The sequence below is a fragment of the Ammospiza caudacuta genome, chromosome 1 (genome assembly GCF_027887145.1).
Source record: "Ammospiza caudacuta isolate bAmmCau1 chromosome 1, bAmmCau1.pri, whole genome shotgun sequence".
NCBI classification, from domain to species: domain Eukaryota; kingdom Metazoa; phylum Chordata; class Aves; order Passeriformes; family Passerellidae; genus Ammospiza; species Ammospiza caudacuta.
In genome coordinates, this window is record NC_080593.1 from 75,517,871 (window position 1) to 75,538,733 (window position 20,863).

Genomic DNA, 20,863 nt, shown 5'->3' on the forward strand with positions numbered 1-20,863 from the left:
TGCTCCTTTTTTCTCTAAATATTTCAATATTTCCTCCCGATAGTGGTTACAGTGCTGCATTTAAAAGACAATAATAAATAGCTATGAGAGAGCAGGCCTTATGCTGTCTAATAAAGTTGTTTGTTTTACTACAAACTTGTAGATGGCATCAACATCAAATGGAGCTATTTCCATTTATCTGAGTGCCCTATGATTGGTATTGAGCAGACATATGCCTACCTTTACACAAGGGCCAGTTCCCCAGATGCCACTGAATAAGCTCAAGAAAATATTATGAAAAGGTACTTTGTTCATCTTTGCAGTTTCAGGGATTCCTTCATATCTGGATGGTCTCCTAATATTGATTAGAGTAGCCACAATGTTCCCGAACAGAAGCCAAAAGAATGAAAAAAAAGCAGTACAATGAAAAAAAGTAGAGCCATTACTCATGCCTTTTTATCATCCAGACATCTTCCTATTAAGAAAATACCTTTTAGGATCTGCAAGATTTAAATCTGCACCAGGACCTTAGGACATCAGAAATATACACTTGTCAGTAGCTTTCCTTTTTGTTCTCCCATATATTTACTGGGACAAAAATTGTACTAAACATTTTTTTTCCCAATAGTTCCATTGCTGAAGTGGACATAATGTGGAATGAAAATACTAATTAGAACTTTGCTTTATATGTTTTACCTAAACTACAGTAATTGATTTTGTTCTGGTTCTGGGTTTAGCTTTCTGATATTCTAATATTAGACCCAATTCTGCACACTGTAACACATATGCAAATATTACTTTCATGGACATGCAGCATTCAGAGAAGACCTAGTTTGTTCAGGCCCCAATTTAACTGCCACTAAATTCAATGGAAAAGCTCTGACTGGTGTCTGTGAATTTCATCAACCCCTTAATAATTTCACATGGGATCTAATCGTAAATTAGGTCTCACTTTGTGCAGTGCACTCTGAATGTGAGTCTGTTGAGCTCATCAATGATAGTACTAAAGCAATAACAAGAGCCTAAATAAACCCTTGGATTTCTCACTTGGCTATTTGATGCAAATCTTCCTTTTGTTGTAGTACAGTTTCAGCACCAGATTAAACCCACATCTTTTTTCACTCCAACTACTGAAAGCACAGCCCAAATAAAATTTCATAACTAGCCTCATGATTCATCTTTTTAAGAAAGTGTTGGTACTAAATTAATTATGTTACAAGACAACTGCACCTTGCAGCATTTCCTGCTATTCTGCTGGTGCCCACAACAGATATCATCAGGGTTTGTCAGTACAGAAAGTAATGGCAAGCAGTTTCTAGAAGTTCCATCACAAATTTTTATCTTATGTCATAGACTGTAATAGTCTTTAGCACCCAGAATCCACAAAAAAGGCACAAATAGCAAAAAAAAAAAAAAAAAAAAAAAAAAAAAAAAAAAAAAAATCCCTCAAAGCTTAGGATACTCATTGTTATTTAGTAAACAATGGTATTCTTTAATTGAAAATGATAGCTCAAGTAAACCACAATATTCTGTAATATTGAACATCCAGTGTCATAGTAGTGATCAGCAATTACTTGTACTCAAACAGGCTGCACCAGAAACCAGGAAATTCATTATTGTTGCTGGCAAAACAGTTTATTTCTGTGAATGACTTGAACGTTATTAGTCACAATTCCCAAAACATCCCTTGCAACTTCGTATTATGTTCACTTTCAGGTACCGTGACAAGCCTATCATTATCATTAGCTGTAAGTGACATTAGAGCTGTAAAACTATTGAGCACACAGGGAAATCTCACACACGTTGCTTTCTTTCACCTTAAAATAATTTGTCACTGTAGTAGCATTAGAGGATAATTTTGCATTCTCCAATGTGTATTGCACACCAATGACACTGTGTTGCTAGTATAGATGTTTAGAGTAATTTGTTTTTCTCCATATGATCCACATGTTAGGGGTATACCTTTACCCCTGTTATTAAAACAGACCAAACTGAGCTGGTTACATGAGCCTCTGTATTTAAGCCTCAGTTAATAAGTGGGTGCTTAACAAAGCCCTCCTTTCTGAACCCTCCCACTGCATTCACTTGCAAATCAGTGTTTGGCTGGCAAAGCCGCCGTGCTGTCCCCCCAGCCCCAAACCTGCTCACGCTGAGCACTGCGGCTCTATCAGCAGCATCTCTCTCGGCGAGGGGCAGCGACACCTCTCCTTGCGAGGGACGCTTTTTATTAATCAGGGGCACTGAATGGAAACCAATCAGACAGAGAGTCCCTTTGGCTCCTGCTCGCTGCCTGCCTGACTTAAAAGTGATGCCGGGAGAGAAGGAGCCCTGGTGAGAGGCGAGTGCATTCGGCGCTGGAGGCACGGGAACATGCAGAAGGCAGGATGCAGGTAGAGAAGCAGCGCTGAACGGACAGAACTGGGCTCACACAGACAGCCTGGGTGAGTACATCAACTTTCTGTAGCATGAGAACTGCCGACACCAAAAGAACAGATGCTTTCTGTAAGAGTGTGTAAAATGTCGAAGATGCCGTACAGATACTTTTTAAGCAAGGGGGAGTGGAGGGGCAGTGTCAGCAGAGCACGCTGGGGATATTTCTCTTACAGAGTTCCCAAAGAGACCCCAACCCATTAAATTGCTGAAATCTAAACTTCTGATACTGTAGATGTGATGACTACTTGTGTACATTAAAATATTAGCAATGTGTATGCTCTTTGGAAATACTGTTTGATATTAATCAGTTTTTCCTGCCATACAGGAGTAACAATATACCCTAACTCTCGTGCAGGGTGCTTTTTCACCTGTCCAGATAGAAGCTATTCCCCTTTTCTTTTTTTCCCACAAATGTGTTTGTCAATACATCAAATAAAACAACCCTGGTTAAGAAGGATGAAAAAATAGAATGTCTTTGTTGCTACTAAGAATGAAGTGCTAATGTTTTTTTTGGATTTTCTTTAGTGAAACTAGCAAAATTAGTGGGGTATTTTTAATATGTTTTACAGAGGGAGGTACAGCTCAGGGTTCAGAAAGATTGAGAGCCTAGGCAGATGTCCCTTTGGATATCTGTGGCAGAAAGTCAAAGTCAACAGGCTTAAAGTGCAAGGATGTTTTCCAGAAGTCCTTCCAAATACCTTGTCAGCCTAGTATGTACAATCAGAGAGTCCCGCAGAAAGCAAGGCAGAAAGCATAAAAGGTCACACTGACCACTTGACACTGAAGTAACCAGCAGAAAACAAATGAATGACATTTTGCCTTTTCACATGCAAGAAACATGCTGTCACATGTGTTCAATTTCACTTTTTGAGCTTCAAAGAAAGAATGATGTACATGAATTAAAAGGTAATTGATATCCTTTCCTGTTGTTAGGCAATATGGATACAGCAGCCACTCACTTTGTCACAGATTTAAGTCATAGCTCAGAAAACAGAATGGTATTTTCTTAAAATACTTTCCATTTTCAGTAGACAAATTTACAACCAATGTATGAGTCTTGCTCTGATTAAAGGGATAAAAGTGATAAAACTAATATTTTACTGAAACCACAGCAGGATTATGCTTCATTGCTCAGTACTACACTAGCTACCCTTGCTAGGGATAAAAAAGGATAAAAATGCAAGTGTAATACTTGCACTAGTTTTGGAGATGAGATCAAAAGGTTTGTTAAGTAATATTAGTCATAGTGATGGGAATTACCAATGACAGATCTTTAAAAATCATTGTCTCCAAGTAGTTCTCCATATCTGAAAGGATAATTTTATTCCAAAAATATAGTGAACTAATTAAATATTCAGAAGATTTGTGCTATAATTTGTCTATGACGATTAAGAAATTTATTTGTGAACAATGTTAGTTGTTTAAAAAGGCGTATTGCTATCTGTATGTCAATCTGACAGATAAAATATATTGTCCTGTCATTTGTGCTTCACTGTGTAATGTAAATTCAAGGGAGAATTATATATGTTTACAGCTAATATGATTTTCTATTAACAAAAATATAAAACATTATACAGTCAAATGTCTGGGAAATAAATAATTATTGGTTTGGGCTTTTTTAAGTTAGGTAAATTAGATTAATTTTAAATGGAAAAATGTAACTGTATCTGTATCAGTGCTATTACTACTTGTACCTAAAACAGTTGCCAAGTCTTTTTGAACTTGATGGAGTGAGTTCAAGAATCAAAGTTTTTCATATGTTTATTGCCTGAACAAAGTAGAGTTTTTCATTTCAGAGATTGTCTTGTAGCCATTATTGTAGAATGTTATGCTTTGTGTGTAACTGGTACATCTCACCTAACCACAAAAAGAAGTTTGGTGATGCAGTTCACAGAGAAAATGTGGGGACACCTCTGCCATATGCTTTGTATAGCTCCATGTTAAAATTGCTTGAAGCTTTCAGAATTTTCATGCTTTTCTGCAGAAGTGACCATTCTGAAAAGGGTGTCCTCCTCTCCAGGCAGCAACTCACATAGAGGGATTTGTGCTCTCCTCTCACCTGGCTGTTGCTCCACAAGGATGCTGATCTCAGCAGCAGTTGCATGGTACTGGCAGAGACGCCCTCTCATCATGGGATCAACCAATAATGATGATTTCATTCCCTGACCTACCCACCAAAAAAAAAGTAATAATTGAAATCCACTGGTTTAAATGTCATCACTCATAACACTGCTGAAAGGACCTTACAACTTAATTCTGACATTCTCTTACCTCTGGCATCAGTAATTGTTTTCTGAATCTGCACAACATGGGTTGCAGGGAATCCACTGGCAGAAGCGTTTGAAAAGTAGAGCCAGAAAGAAACAGGACTGGCAACTTTCTCTGAGGATGAGTTTGTTCAGGAGATATCCTATAAGAAAACTGGGGTATGTAGGCTAGACTATGAGACAATATAGATGTTTAAAAGTATGTGTTTCTTCCATGCAGTCAGAGCTATTTAACTGCAGAAGGTAACTGGAGCAAAAATCTAGAGAAAAATGCATCTCCCACACATACCAGAATGGGTTCAGAATTTCTAAGGCTTGCAGCAGGTGTTATATTCAAATGTTATCTGCAGAAGAACTAATATTTTAAAATGAATAGAGTTTCCCAAGTAAAAGCTGCCTGCATTCTCCGTGTGAGTGAGGGAATTTAAGAAAATAATTCATAGGAATAAATCCGAAATTTTGTGAAAGGTGGTAGGAGGAGAAGGAAAATAAAGCAAATTGAAATGAAGAAAAAGAATTTTTGCAAATGCAGTCAGAGTAATTTCTCTTCTTGCCTTTTAAACACATAGGAAATTGCTGAATGTTAAAAGAAAAGTTATTTTCCTGACTTTCAGTGACTGATCCTGATAAAAAATACCCTAGTGACATCGAGGACTACTTGCCGAGCATGACTGAGCAGGAGAGTCATACCTTGATCAAATCATACTTTGTGTCTGCAGTGCAAAATCCTAGCAAAGCTGAGACTTGGTTACTTCTGGGAAAATGTTACTAGCTTCAGGAAAGAAGAAAAATGCTGGATGTACACTGCACCTCAGAGGAAGGCCCAAAATATTTTAGAAAAAAATTATTTTTAAACACACAGTATGTAATTTTATTACAGAAATGTCAGGAAGTGAAGTATGCTGCTTGTAATCTTCCCTTGGGAAGATTACAAGAGGACATGGGTGGCATTGTTTTTATCCCATACACACACAGTGCCACACAGAGACTGTCTCAGTTACAGAGTACCTCTGTGTCAGAGACAGGAATAAAATGGGGGATCCACTTTTCCAGTTCTCCAAGTTCTCTGTAGGATTACATCAATGTTCAAAAAAATATATTTACCTTGAAGCCTTAAATAACACCATCAATAACCACAAATGTTTCTCAGAAAATATATTTCTGCAACTTCAAAATTGAGTGCTTTAAGTGGTGTCCAGTGTACTCCTTTGCTAGCAAAATGCAAACTTCTATAATTAAATTTCACACCTGTTAGCAGTAAGAGTAATAGCAACATCAAGACAACATCACTTTGGATTCTGTTTCCCTATCTCAGAAAAACATTTTTTTCATAATATGTTATCTCTTGATATACATATATCAAGGAGGTTTAGGTAAGTACAAATTTTAGAGATGCTAGATGGTGTTCAGGTTGCTTTGTCCTCAAAGGCTGTATTTGAGAGAAAGAAGGACCATCTTCATAGAAATTCTGCCTGTAATGATATTGCAATTTTGGGCCATGCATGTTTGCATGTTGGTACTAAAGGATTCAATTTTCTAAAAAATACTGGCAGCATCTCACCATTGTGCATAAATATGTTGAGAAAGAGCTCCTAAAGCACTTGCCCAGATTCAAAACATGATCTTCACCCAAGAATAGATTCTGTGAAATATAGAAAATTGTGGATAATGCATTTGTATTTGGGCATAGAAAGAGTAGGCCCTTCCATCATTTAAACAAATTGCACAACAGCTCTCAGAAGGAGATTATCTGAATTTGTGCATTTTTAATAGTTCAATTGAAGTCAATTAATGATGTATGCAAGCCTTCTGGCAATATATACAGGTATAATTAGATTTAGCCATTATTTGCAAAAAAATATGATCTATTATATTGATAATCAATGGTGCACAACCAACCAGTGGCTGACATTCATATTCCGACACCCCTTAAAAAAAGGATTCAATAAAAACATCAAGTTATATAAAAAGTGTTCAATAAAGGAAATTTAAAAATATAATGATCTAAAAAACTCAGCTTAATATCTTACTAGAATAATTGGCTTTTATTTCCTTTTTACTCCATCATTCAATATTTGCTCCTAAGGAGATGAAGAGGCAAAGCAAAAATGGGCTGAGTTGCGTATAAGGGTGAAGTTAATCCCATTGTTTCTGGTTTTAAAGAAAAAATAGGCACAGAACAAGTGAAATTTAGCATTTTAAAATCCAGAAGTTTTATGTTCTGTATGATTTGAAGGTTTCAGTGGTCTAATCACATCCGATTTTAACAGATAAAAATAGCCCCAGTGTATGAACAGAACTGTTATATATATGCACCTTCGTTCATGTACACATGCATCTGGAGACATAAACTGAAATATAACTCATGCAAACGCTAGAGAAAAATAATGAAATATTTGTAGAAAACGATATATTACAATGGGTTTGCTTAAGTTTATAGTGCTGCATTCTGGCTGAATTTTCCTGCTTACTTTGTTGTTTATTCCAATACTTTCACATGGTTTGCATTTTTCTTTGTTATTATTTTCCATACGAGTGGATTTAAATATCAAGCTTTGTACTGGGAAGCTATTGTAAAAATGTTCTTAATTCTTAAACCGCAGATGCTGGCTGCAGGTAATCTCATGGAAATAGTTTTGCCTGTGTAGCAAAAGGAGAAAAAAAATCAGGAAAACATACTTATTTCAAAAGGAAATTCTTGTAGTTGTTTAAGCTATTTGTCAGGAGAACTGTTTGTGCTTGTGCTGTGTTCCAGAACATGTATTCAGACCGGGTAACATTTTGCAATAAGACTGGTCCCACTGAAACCAGCAAAATTACTTTTGTGCATTTCCCTTACCCTGAGTAAAAATGAGAGTGGAATCTGTGTTCTTATGCTATCTGATAAAAAAAGATTCTATTTTCCTCAGAGTAAACATAAAAATATTAAATTGCAGAAAATATTTTCCCATTTCCTGGAAGATTTACAACAATCCTTACATTTGTTTCCCAGATATAAAAGGTAAAAATGAGAATTCAGACTTGTAAGAAAAATGGATTTCGATGTAAATAATGTAGTCTCTTCATTCTTTCCTGTTATCTTCACCTATGGCTTTACTGCAACTGAGCTTGATCTTGCTCTTAATGGCTTCAAATTTGTGTTATATATGACTTCTTTCCTAGTCAAGACAGCTATCTCATTGGATTTACATCTTTTCTAGAGTAAGATAATAAGTAAAACCCCCTGTGTTCTAAATAAAAGTAATTAATCTCTTCAAGTTCCTTCATGGAGATAGAACAATACTGAAGGTAATTGTTCTTTGCTTAGTAGTAGTAATAATAGAAGTAGCATCAAGGCTGAAAACTCACATATTAGTTGAAGTACTGATTTAGTGATACTTTAATTACATTTGTCCCAAGCTTCTGGCACTGCCTGCTCTTCCAGTTATTGTCTTCTTGAAAAATCTACTTATGGCACCTAACCATCCCTGCAGTAAGCAGAAGGATCTTCAAACTAAAAAATGTATTGTGCTTAGTGTTCTTATAATCACTTTTAAAGGCAATTAAAGAAAGGAAAGTCTCAAAAAGGTTGGTACAACTGCTGTCAGCTATCACTGGCCAAAAGAATCTACTGGTTGAGAATCTTTCCCTGAAGCTTTCTTTCAGGAAGGGAAAAAACATCATTTAGCTCAAAAACGGGAGTGAATTAGGAAGTCGCTAGATTCGCCACGAAGTGCAGCTTTTGCCAAAAAAAAAAAAAAATTAAATTAAAAGGTGTTCATCCTTACAAGGTTGAATCTAAGAGATAAAGACTTAGGAACATGCCTAGTGTTGCACATTCAGACACACAAATGTGAGTACAGCTAGAATGAAAGATTTAGCACTTCTGACAATGACACTCTAATAATTTATTTACCATTTGAATTTATGCTTAGGAAATTCACATTTACATTGCAGAGGAAAATTTTCTAACACCTCCATACAATAGAGATGCAAAGAATTTAGAAAATATAGGATACAGAAAAAAAAAAAAACTAAATGCAAAGAATAAACTTCTCAAATATACAAAGGTCCTCTACGGTTCTTTTCCTCTCACTGATGTGTTGAGACTCTACATAATGGCGCTCCCCAAACCAGAAGCCTACTGGTTCTGAATAGTTTTTATAACTACTTTATGTTTGCAGAGCAGACATATGATTAAATAGAGAACTGCACCTAGGATCATGGTTCCCTTGATTACCCAAGAGAAATACTGTGTAATTCTAGCAATACATAAATCCTGATTTCAAAGGAATATACAGCTGAAGATTTGCCAACAGTTGCATACAAGAACAAAAGGTTCCTGTGCAGTTTGTGTACTGGTCTGTGTGTGTACCATACTAGGAGCAGAACATACTCATAGTTTAACTGTTGGTTAGAATGAAAATGAGTCTTAAGGATTAACCAATACAGGATTTAAGTTCCTGATCTCATGACTTAAAATGAATGTCAACTTGTATTTAAAAAGTATTTCACTATTTTTAAACTGGCAGATAAATTTTATAAACTCAGGATAAAGTGATATTTTTCTGCAAGTGTGGGTAGTTTGAAATAGTGGCTATGTCTTAGGCATCTGACTGAGAACTTTTCTAAGATTTACATGTGGGGGTCACAAAAAATAAAAAATATGGGGCAGAAACATGGATTGAGTAACCCAGGGTAATTGTTAAAGAACATGCCTAGAGCTACTAGAAGAAACCTTTTCAACCTGGTTGAAAGCATCTCTAGTTCTCGGAAGGAAGGAAGGAAGGAAGGAGCGGAAGGAAGGGGTGGAAGGAAGTGGCGAAAGGGGCGGAAGGAAGGGGCGGAAGGAAGGAAGGGGCGGAAGGAAGGAAGGGGTGGAAGGAAGGGGCGGAAGGGGCGGAAGGGGCGTAAGGAAGGGGCGTAAGGAAGGGGCGTAAGGAAGGGGCGTAAGGAAGGAAGGAAGGGGCGTAAGGAAGGAAGGAAGGAAGGGGCGTAAGGAAGGAAGGAAGGGGCGTAAGGAAGGAAGGAAGGAAGGAAGGAAGGGGCGTAAGGAAGGAAGGAAGGAAGGGGCGTAAGGAAGGAAGGAAGGGGCGGAAGGGGCGGAAGGAAGGAAGGAAGGAAGGAGCGTAAGGAAGGAAGGAAGGAAGGAAGGAAGGAAGGGGCGTAAGGAAGGGACGTAAGGAAGGAAGGAAGGAAGGGGCGTAAGGAAGGGGCGTAAGGAAGGAAGGAAGGGGCGTAAGGAAGGAAGGAAGGAAGGAAGGGGCGTAAGGAAGGAAGGAAGGGGCGTAAGGAAGGAAGGGGCGTAAGGAAGGGGCGTAAGGAAGGAAGGGGCGTAAGGAAGGAAGGAAGGGGCGTAAGGAAGGAAGGAAGGGGCGTAAGGAAGGGGCGTAAGGAAGGAAGGAAGGGGCGTAAGGAAGGGGCGTAAGGAAGGGGCGTAAGGAAGGAAGGAAGGGGCGTAAGGAAGGAAGGAAGGAAGGAAGGAAGGAAGGGGCGTAAGGAAGGAAGGAAGGAAGGGGTGTAAGGAAGGAAGGAAGGGGCGGAAGGGGCGGAAGGGGCGGAAGGAAGGAAGGAAGGAAGGAAGGAAGGAAGGAAGGAAGGGGCGTAAGGAAGGAAGGAAGGAAGGAAGGAAGGAAGGGGCGTAAGGAAGGGACGTAAGGAAGGAAGGAAGGAAGGGGCGTAAGGAAGGGGCGTAAGGAAGGAAGGAAGGGGCGTAAGGAAGGAAGGAAGGGGCGTAAGGAAGGAAGGGGCGTAAGGAAGGAAGGAAGGGGCGTAAGGAAGGAAGGGGCGTAAGGAAGGAAGGAAGGAAGGAAGGGGCGTAAGGAAGGAAGGAAGGGGCGGAAGGAAGGAAGGAAGGGGCGTAAGGAAGGGGCGTAAGGAAGGGGCGTAAGGAAGGGGCGTAAGGAAGGAAGGAAGGGGCGTAAGGAAGGAAGGAAGGGGCGTAAGGAAGGAAGGGGCGGAAGGGGCGGAAGGGGCGGAAGGGGCGGAAGGGGCGGAAGGGGCGGAAGGAAGGAAGGAAGGAAGGAAGGAAGGAAGGAAGGAAGGAAGGAAGGAAGGAAGGAAGGAAGGCATCCTCCTCAAGAAGAATGGATTCACAAGGCTGAAGCAGCATAAACATTTCTGGATTACTTATTTTAAGTTTATTTAAAATGCAATACTGTGGGTAGCTACAATAATAATAGAACCAAAATGATTGTTGTAGTTTATGTCTTTTGTTCACAAATAGTATCAGGATCAATAATTTTTTGGACTGAAAGCTGAACTCTGAAAATAAAATATTATAGAGGAACATAAATAAGGAGACATTGTGGTGGAATGAAAAAATAAATGAGTCACATAAATTTTCTGCTTCCTTCACCTCTAGTTAATTAGCACTAATTAAACTTCATGCTAGTCAGCCTGTGGGTCTAGTAGAAAATTTAAAAAATCATGAAATTCCATTGCCTGTGGTGAAAATTTACATGTATTTGTGTATATATGTATCTCTATCAGTATCTGTGTTGATATAGTTTTATCATTATTTTGATGTAATTTTAGAGACACAGGTTAGATTAAAAGATCTAGGGATCTAAGTATACTTATATCTCTCTATATATCTACATATATACCTACATATGTCAGTGTAAATATAGCTGTAATGCGTAATGACAGATATAGATTTTTAAATTTTTTGTTGCTTTGCAATGTGCACAACATCTCTGTTATGACAGTCATGCATATATTTGCATTGTAAGTTTTCCAGAGCTATATTCTGTAGTTACTAACAGCTAACCAATATTCTTATGTGCCGAGTTGAGGAGGTCTTTGCAGGTCCAGATTTTACTCTATAACTTCAGACCTAGAGTGGTAAATATCAGAGAAAAACACAGCAAAACATCTGCTCTGTTTATGCTGCCATTCCAGAATTATAGAATGGTTTGGGTTAGAAGGGAACTTTGAAGTTCAACCACCTTGCCATGGGCGGGGGCAGCTTCCTCCAGGTCAGGATGCTCAAAAGCCCATCAAACCTGGCCTTGAACGTTTCCAGTGATGGAATATCCACAAATTCTTTGGGTAACCTGTTCCAGTGTCTCAACATCATTGCTGTAAAATATATTCCCCTCATGTCCAACCTAAACCTTCTTCTCTTTCAGTTAAAAGTCATTATCTAATATTGAGTTTCATCTACCAGTGTCCTAAAGTCTTTATCTACAAAGCTGTTCTTAATCTCTTAATCCCACAGTCTATAGTCATGTTGAGGATTGCCCCAGTTCAGGTGCAGCACCTTGGACTTGGCCTGTTTGAACTTCATGAGATTTGCATAGGTGCATTCCTTAAGTCTGTCAAGGTCCCTCTGGATGGTGTCACTTCACTTGGGTGTATCAACTGCACCACACAGCTTGGTGTCATCTCCAAATTCACTAAATTGTGTTTTGTCTTCTCACCATCTGTGTAGTTAAAAAAGGCATTAAATAACATCGGCCCCAGTAGAGACCCTTGAGGGACATCAGTCTCTACTGGTTTCCACTTGGACACAGCCATTGACTGTAAATCTTTGAATGAAGCCAAACATCTGATTCTTTCTCCATGTAACAGTCTAACCATCAAACCTGTATGCCTCCAATTGAGCACCATGACTCTTGTGGGGGTGTCAGAGGCCTTTCAGAAGTCTAGGCCTCATGATATCAGAAGGTACCTCACCCACTGATGCAGTCAGTCCGTCACTGAAGGCCATGAGATCAGTCAGACCGTGAGATCAGTCAGGAAGAGTATGCCCTTGGTAAAGCCATGTTTGCTGTCCCTAATCACCTCCTTGTCTCCCACATGGTTTAAGACATCTTGCAGGATGATGTGTTTCATAATCATACCAGGTGCAGAGATGAAACTGATGGGCTGGCAGTTCCCAGGGTCCTCCAGTTCTTTCATGATTTCTAGAAAATAATTCCACTTCATTCAACAGATTTGTTTTGAGGCAAAAATTCCATGAAAGAGGAACTTTTGACTAAATCACATTAATAAAATTACATGGCATGACTTTCAGTGAATTACTTTAATACCTCTGCACTTTGTATCTCAGTAAAAATATTGACAAAATTTGCACCTTCACAAAATTTAAGCAATAATTTTACATAGAGTTTTAAGCTTCCTTTCCTGTTTCTCAGCTCATTGAACACAGGTTCAGAAAACCTGAAATCTTTTTGCTACGATGGAGTTTTTTTAATTCTTCATCCTTACTGTATGATCATCTAAATGATCAGCCCCAAGGTAAACAATACCTCTGTTAACTTTAATTTTAATGTCCCTTCACAATGCAAATAAAAGTTGTCTTCTTATTCCTATTTCAATTAATTGGTCCTGAAGTTTAGTTTTATCCTGATAATTGAAAGGTCAAATAATGTGAGCATGCTCCTTTTAAACAGAAATTTCCATCCCAGTGACCAAGTATCTGAAGAGCAGGAAGAAAAACATAGACATGTTCTTTGGTTTTTTGCATGTAGTCTGTAGTGGTTCATTCTAAGGCACACTGAAGGAAGCATGAGGTTTCCAGCAGTGCCAAAGAGCATCCAAGATTGTTTTTTCTATTTATAAAAAAGAAAATGGAAGATGTTAAGATTTAAAGATAGTGTAGTCATAGGACAGAGTCATCACCTCCATATACAAAGCAATTTTTTTTCCAGGTGTGGTTGACAACAGCAGCACCAATACCACCAATACCAGGAAAAAAAAAAAAAAAAGGTATTTACCCTGAAATATAATGGTGTTCATCTTTGAAGGCAGCATGTTTTGTTACTTTTCTCCTCAAAAAATGAAATGATACCATATGGTATGTTAGACAGTTGAGACTGGAAATTGATTTATCTTAATAAATTTTAATACTTCACCAGCCACATTCTTTAATGCTATGAATGGATGTTAAAACTTCTTAGTTATCTCAGTGAGAATTTAAAAAGTATTTGTCAATGTTCATTTGTTTTACTGCCGACAGTTCTCTGAAATTACATGCGAAGGGTATTTCAAGACAATCATGGTTAAAACCATCAATATTTAAAAGCAGAAACATAGCAATGCTTCCCTTAGGTTATATGTGTGTGTATATATATGCATGTATCTATGGGCTTAAATAGGTGTAATGAAGAACTTGAAGTTGAAGCTCTTACTTGTGGGAGTCAGGTACATTATAACCTCATTGAGTTCATCTGGTAGTCAGCGGGAGCACCATGAGATCTCAGTAGAAACTTAATATGTGTGAAGCCAGTTACAAAAATTATTACCTGCCAGAATTGCAGCAGTATCATAACACTTCCAACATTTATCTCTTTTCATACTGTGTACCCTTCCCTAGGGTGTAGCTTTACTACCTTCTTGCACAACCAGCAACTGGTCTCTCTGTGTTTCTGCTGTGGTTTGAGCCGGAGGGCTATTCAGTTTATTGGGGTCAGAGGAATTTGTTGATTTGAAGAGAGGACAGTAAAGGGTTTAGAGGTATCTGAGTGATCCTCAACCCAATGGAAGTGAGGAAAAAGAAGGTGGAACCCTTCGCTAAAGGATGATCTGTCAGCAAAAATTCCTTTTCCTGTGTTCTGGAGACCAAATGGGTTTATCAAGTACAAGAAAAGATGCTTCTCTCTGTTCCAAGTCTTCCTGACCTGTTGTCCAAAAGAATTAATGCCACTATCATGTTTGTCTTAACACTTTATTGATGCTGAAACCGGGAAAGAGTGAGAAGGGTAAGGGTAATTACTGACATTTGTACTCCATCATGAGGAGGACTCCAGAAAAGGAAGGGGATCGGGCTAAGCATAGGATCCCACCTGGCCTAAGGACATGCATCCATATCACTGGATATCCATAGCGTGCTGTGCTATTACAGCAGTCATCAATAAGTCAAGTTACATACGCCTCTATCACATTTATTCCCAACAATAGTGACTACTTGGCACAAATTATAACTAATAACTACTAGAAATATTGTTAATATTTCTTTATTCCCCTGGCATGGAAAATATTGCCTATTACTTAAATGAAAGTCAATTATTATTTGTATATTAGACACTGAAGCCAGCTCTAGTAGAACAACACAGCACTACCTAGATGCCTAGGGATACACTGGTTTAAGAGGTTCTTACCCTGTGAGTCTGCAAACTTCTCAGGAGCCTGTTTCTAAGAGAACTACACAAAAAATATATAGCCCAATTACAAACAGCTTGAAATTTGTCATACAGAATTGCACTTTCCTGACAGAAAATATTTATAGTATCTGTAATCTGTAGGAATCAAAAAGGAGCAATTTAGAACCATATGTGGCTACTGCATTTTCAACAGATTAGAGGTTTGCAAAGAAAAGATATGTGGCCTAAGTAACCTTTTTTTTTTGTTAGACCATAGACTGAAAAAAAGAAAAAGGAAGAGATTATAAAAGAACAGGGAGTGGAGAATTTTTTATTCATATTTTTATTAGGATTGTGCTATCACTAAGAAAACTGAAGGACAAGAGGATAATGAGGAAGTCACAGACAGTGCAGTTTTAAAAACAAGCCATTTGAACCCTTCTAATTTTAAAATGAAGCTATTAACAAGTTCCAAAGCTTGCATGGATATAATCTTGCATTGTTTAAATTTAGATTTTGCCTTAAACGCCATCTTTTATAAGAATAACCAAATGATTTTACTTTTGAAGTCCTGTTAATTTACTGATACAATGGGAGAGTGAAAACAGTCATAGTTTATTGTTCAGATAAAATATTTGCTGGCTTGAACAACATGTTTTTTCATTGACCTCAGACTAAAGTACTGAATTTAAATCTTGAAGCAAGAAATAATACAACATGAGAAAATCATGCAAATAATATGAGGACATCACATGCATTGTCTTTATAATAATACAGTTCTATCTCATGGTTCTGAAAGAATGTAGCTGTTTTATTGGAGACCACAGAAATTAGTATTCCAGTGGTGACCCTCAGAAATTGCCAATTACCGGTCAGTAATTGCAACAAAGTGTTGCAATTTTAAAGTGTTCTATGACAGCAATCAAGTATAAGCTTCAGGTAAACAACAGAAGTGGGCATAGTTCTGATGGAAAGCTCATCATGTTCTTGCTGAATATTCCCATGGACATCGGTAACATTTAGATCCAATCTTGATAAAGGGGGGAAATATTGTCACAGTCATTAAAAGGCCAAGCAGAAGACTTGAGGGCTGCAAAGGGACAGAAAGGGCAGAATGCACTGCACAACTGAGCACCAGCTTTTTCACAACAGCTGAAGTTCCTGCGCCCACCAGGCTCCACGAGCTCGGCAATAGCAATAAGTGGGGAAATCGTCAACATGGTTGTGCAATCCTATTAAACTATTAATATTAAACTATTACAAATCTTCCTTTCTGGTCTCTTCACATCCTTCTCCCTGCATATGGATTGGTATGTGCACAGAATTCACATTACTTGTATCATGTCCATGTGTATGAAATGTGAGTAGATAGATAACATTAAATGAAAAATCCAATTATAACATATTATGTGAACAAAACTATTTGGATTTTTTAAATGTGTTTTCTTCTGCGCAGAAGTCATCGGTATTCAAGCAAACAAGTGGAAAAAAATCCATGTTGCTTTCAAGGTAAATGTCAGACAAAACTATTGCAAAATGCCAACAGATAGTGATTTCTGATACAGCAGAGGATAAAGTTAGATGAAAATACAGATAATATAAAGAGGCTTCTTTCTGCATAGGCTGGCAGAGAAAGGGAAAGTATATCTTCTCAACTATCAAAATGAGATTGCAATATAATTTTAATATAACTTTAAATGAGATAAATATAATATAGTGAACATAGTGTTTATAAAAGTAGTATGTTCTTTTGTTAAAATAAAATAATAGATTGAAAAAAATTGCTATACATGAGTACGACATAACAAGAACAATAGACAAACACAAATTAGACACAGGGCTAAAATCTTTAGTTTAAAAATTGAAAATCAAATGTATACATTACTAATGTGTTGAAGAAGCCATGACTTTAAAAAGTATTAGAATTTATAAATTTTGAAAAAAAATTTCATTAAAAGGTAGAGACAGAGGCAAAGTGAAAAAAACATAGAAATGCAACAGCAACCTAACTGCAAGCCATTGGAGATAGCAGAATGCTTTTACTGACTTAGACAGCTAAGAAGAAAGTTCTCAAATGTCGTGCAAACACTAAAAGAGAGAAAAATATAAGCAGTATTATGCACATGTGGGCAGAGCTAATGCAATACATGTAGGTAAGAGAAAAAAAAGAACAAAATTCCCCTACAAAGAATAATTGGTTATTGAAATAATGTCCTGTGTAAGTGATGAAGAAAAAGACAATGGAAATAAAGAGCACCTTACCATGTTTAATCTTTAAATGCAAACCAAAATGAGATCTACTGAAATAAATATGTTAGAAAAATACATGGCTTTCAGAAAGAAAATGTAAAATTAAATTTTATACATTATAAAAAAATCACTAGAAATTGGGAATTCTGTTTATGAAGTCACTACCTAAATTCCTATTATAGCCACTTTTTAGTGTAGGTGTAGATAAAACCTGCATTAGAATCAGAAAATAATTAAGTAATCTTAGTTCACTGTATGACAGAGGACTTTCATCATTAAAACAAGATGATAAATTGAAAGTATGAATGTTATTGACTTGATTACAGGGTATTTAAAGTAGGTCTGATGATACATAAAAGAACTTCGTTGAACATAAAGTAAATATGAATATATTTTCAAATGCTAAGAGGGAAAACAAAAAGTGAAAACATGGCTAGAGTAAGCACTTTTGTTTTAATTACATTCCCAGTGATCACACACATCCAAATGAGGAAAGTTTTACACATAATATAATTTTCTACGTATTTTCTTTTATAATTTTAGCACATTCAGGGTGATGTTAACAGAAGTGTTTTCTTATGTATTCCAGACAAAAAGGGAAGGCCCAAGACAAGAAATAAGTTTACCCTCAAGTTCTTAATTTATTTTGTGACTACTTAATGACTTTTTTTATGGTATGAAATTATTGGCTCTGCAAGATTACTCACTTTCTTTATGACACAAGTGGGAGATGGATCCAATATGGAAATTAGACGATGTATTTAATTTTTGTATTAGATATAGCTGATTTTATTGTTTCATATGAATTATTAAAACATTTCATGTCACTATGAAAATGACAAAGTCGAAAGTTGTTTTCATATTGTGAGGCCATATAATAGAAACTCATAAAAGATCAATAGTAAAACTGAAAAATTTGACTTAAATTTGAAAATATACCAAGTATAGAATTTTCCTTTCTTGGGAAATTTGAAAAAAAATACTGGTGATGAGAGTAAATTATGGTGAATTCTTTATTTTGTTAAATTCTTAACAAATAATAACTTGATGAAGATTAAAAACTTCTCATTTTTGTAAATTTTGAGTTCAGATATGTTGGTGGAGAAAATTACCTGGAGGCCAAGTCACAAGCTGTTACGTCAAGGTGCATCATAGGCTGGATTGTCTGCTTGCCACAAGAAGATAGGAGATAAGCAAAACCTGTCTAATGAATTTCAGAGTGGAGAAGAAACTGCCTAGATGCTTTTTTTCTGCTTTTTTTACCTATTTTTAGGTGGAATCATGCTTTATCCATTTTCTTTTCTTGAGAAAATCTGCAGTCCTACTTGTCTACTTTACAGTGAACTCACATCATAACCTCAATAACATAGCAGTTTTCCTAAAACTTATCTATATATTTTATTAGAGTAGAAATTGTTATGTGACATCAGATACAACTGTGGTAAATACCAATTTGTGTGACTGATGTTTATTCACAGACAAATGTTATCTTTAAAGTTTCACTGAAAGTAGCAGAGGCTCTAAAAATACATTGAGAAAGTACTGCTCTTACAAATATTTCCAGTAAGAAAAATCTTGAAACAAATGAAACAGTAGATCCAGTGTAACAAAGACTTTTGTCAGAATTTCTGACCATGTATAAAACTAGCTTAATTCATGGACTTGCTGATATTTTGCAGCTCTGAAAACGCCAGACCCACATTTCTTGAGGTGCGTAACTGGGAAGTGTTTCTAACAGACAGCCATGATTCATCTAACAAATAAATGCTACAAATGGAATGTTTAACTTTATACTCTTCTCTGAAGAACACTTATTCTCCTTTCCTGCACCTTTGTTGTTCTCAAGTGTTTGTATCCCCTATCTTCTCCTTTTTCCTCATCTTCTCGGCGCTTTCCTCATCCTCTCACTTGCTCTTTCCCTTTCCGGTACTTGCCTTCCTCTTTTTCTTATTTATTCAGCAGTCATCTCACTAAAGACAAAAAAACCAACAACCAAATCAAGAAGAAACTGAGGGACATAATGTTTTAAATTACATAACATATTATTCTATGAAGTTTAATTTAGGCATAAGAAGAAACATACTAGAAGAAATCGCATTCCATACAAGGGGGAGCATACTTTTACATTTACGCTTTCATCCACAGAATATGCATTTGGACTTGCATCTCTGGAACTTTAACTTGGCATGTCTTTTCTCATTGGCATGTCATTCTCATTTACAGACCAAATAGGTCTGTAAAATCAGCATTTATTTCCAGCCAATACATTGCTACAAAATACTGAGACGTAGTCACAGACAAACCATAAAGAGAGCTTCCCCTTTGTAAATCAACAGGAAAACCAAACTGATACTTTAGTCAAAAATATTAGAAAGGGATTAAACAACTATCAATACTCCTCTGATGCTGAGAATACCATAAGTCTTCCCTCACAAAGGGTTACAAGGCTGTGTTGGAATCCCAGTGCGGCGCATGAAACTCATGAAAAGAGAATGCTGTGAAGAAATTGTGAAAGTAAAACACACATTATTGATCGCGCTGTGCTTTTCCATTCTACTCCTTCAGATACATTCTTGTCCACTGACCTTTCAGATATGAAAGCAATCTAGCCTATGTTTTCCAAAATACAGGCAACACCTTTATAAGTGCTGTGTTCCTCTAATCAAATGTTTAATAACTGGAAGTCTTGTCAGTTATATAGAGTGATATTTTAAGTCAATCACACTTTTTACAGAGACACGTAATCAAACTATGTTTAGAAAACACCCTTAGGCACTTTCATTTGATATTTATATGTATATATATTCCATTTCAAAAGATGTGAAATAAATAAAAAGAGACTATACTTTTTTCTCAAAATTGGTAGAAATGCATGTGGGTGAAAGCAAGAGCAAGAAAATTTATTTCAACTTCTTTTTTCCATGACAGGATGTTTGCTAAAGCATATTTGTCTTTACTGTAAACATTTCACTCAGATGCAGTAAGATTATTAGCGTGTATTATCTAGTTCTGAGTTACACTTATTAATAGAAAACAAACAAATAAAAGACACCTCAAAGCAAGCATCATCTTTAAGAAAGAGGAATAATAAGAATTTAAGCAGCTTCACTGTCTCAAAAAGTGCAAAGGTATAGTATAATGTTATGGCTCCCTCTTTTGGATAACAGATATCTAGTATGCAATAATAGAAAAACTCATCATGTCTTTAACATCAAAAAAAATCTCCACAGGGCACTATTTTTCCCAAAGATTTTGCTTAGAAATTATTAATGAAATCAATAAAAATATGCTTTTATAAGTTTCTTGCAAAATGCAAATATATTATAGGTGTCAATTTTATAAAATAGACACACATTTCCAAGATAGCTCTGTAGTTAGAATATTTTTAAATATGTTAAACATTAGTCTATCAAGTTCCTATAAAAACTGGAGCATGAAACTCTGATGGATTGCTCCTTATTTTAGCAGTCTTGTTAATACTAAATAGAGAACAATAAAAAGATGATTGATGAAAGCACTTAATAGAACTTACTTTCTAAAAAAGTGACCCGAAAGGGACAAATTTTACTTTTACACTATTATTACTTCATTTTTAACAGTGAGTGAAAAATGAAATGAATGGTCACTTGGGTTCTTTTTTTGGAATTTCCATTTTAAATGCAACATATTTAAAAATCCACACATTTATATACATTCATTTTGGGAAATTTTTGAAGATACCATTGAAGAAGAAAAAGAAATTTAACATTTTTAAAATTTAAAAAAAATTCTTGTAAAACAAAATTCATTTTATTAAGTGTTAAGAGTGAGGAAAGAGTAAAACTGTTGAAAGGCATCAGTTGATACAAAATAGTGACTCCTGACAGA

At 36.5% G+C, this 20,863-nt stretch overlaps 1 protein-coding gene across 2 annotated transcripts in view; it reads left to right on the forward strand.

Annotated features, from left to right (window-relative positions):
* The first annotated feature begins 2,215 nt into the window (after window positions 1-2,215).
* Window positions 2,216-20,863, forward strand: part of CDH9 (cadherin 9) — a 98,241-nt gene continuing 79,593 nt past the window's right edge. The window contains exon 1 of one of the 2 annotated variants that reach the window (XM_058818640.1): window positions 2,216-2,420. The gene's annotated coding sequence lies outside the window, so the exon portion shown is untranslated. Of the gene's footprint in view, window positions 2,421-16,232; window positions 16,256-20,863 lie in introns of those variants that run through there. The other variant, XM_058818649.1, reaches the window with a different exon arrangement.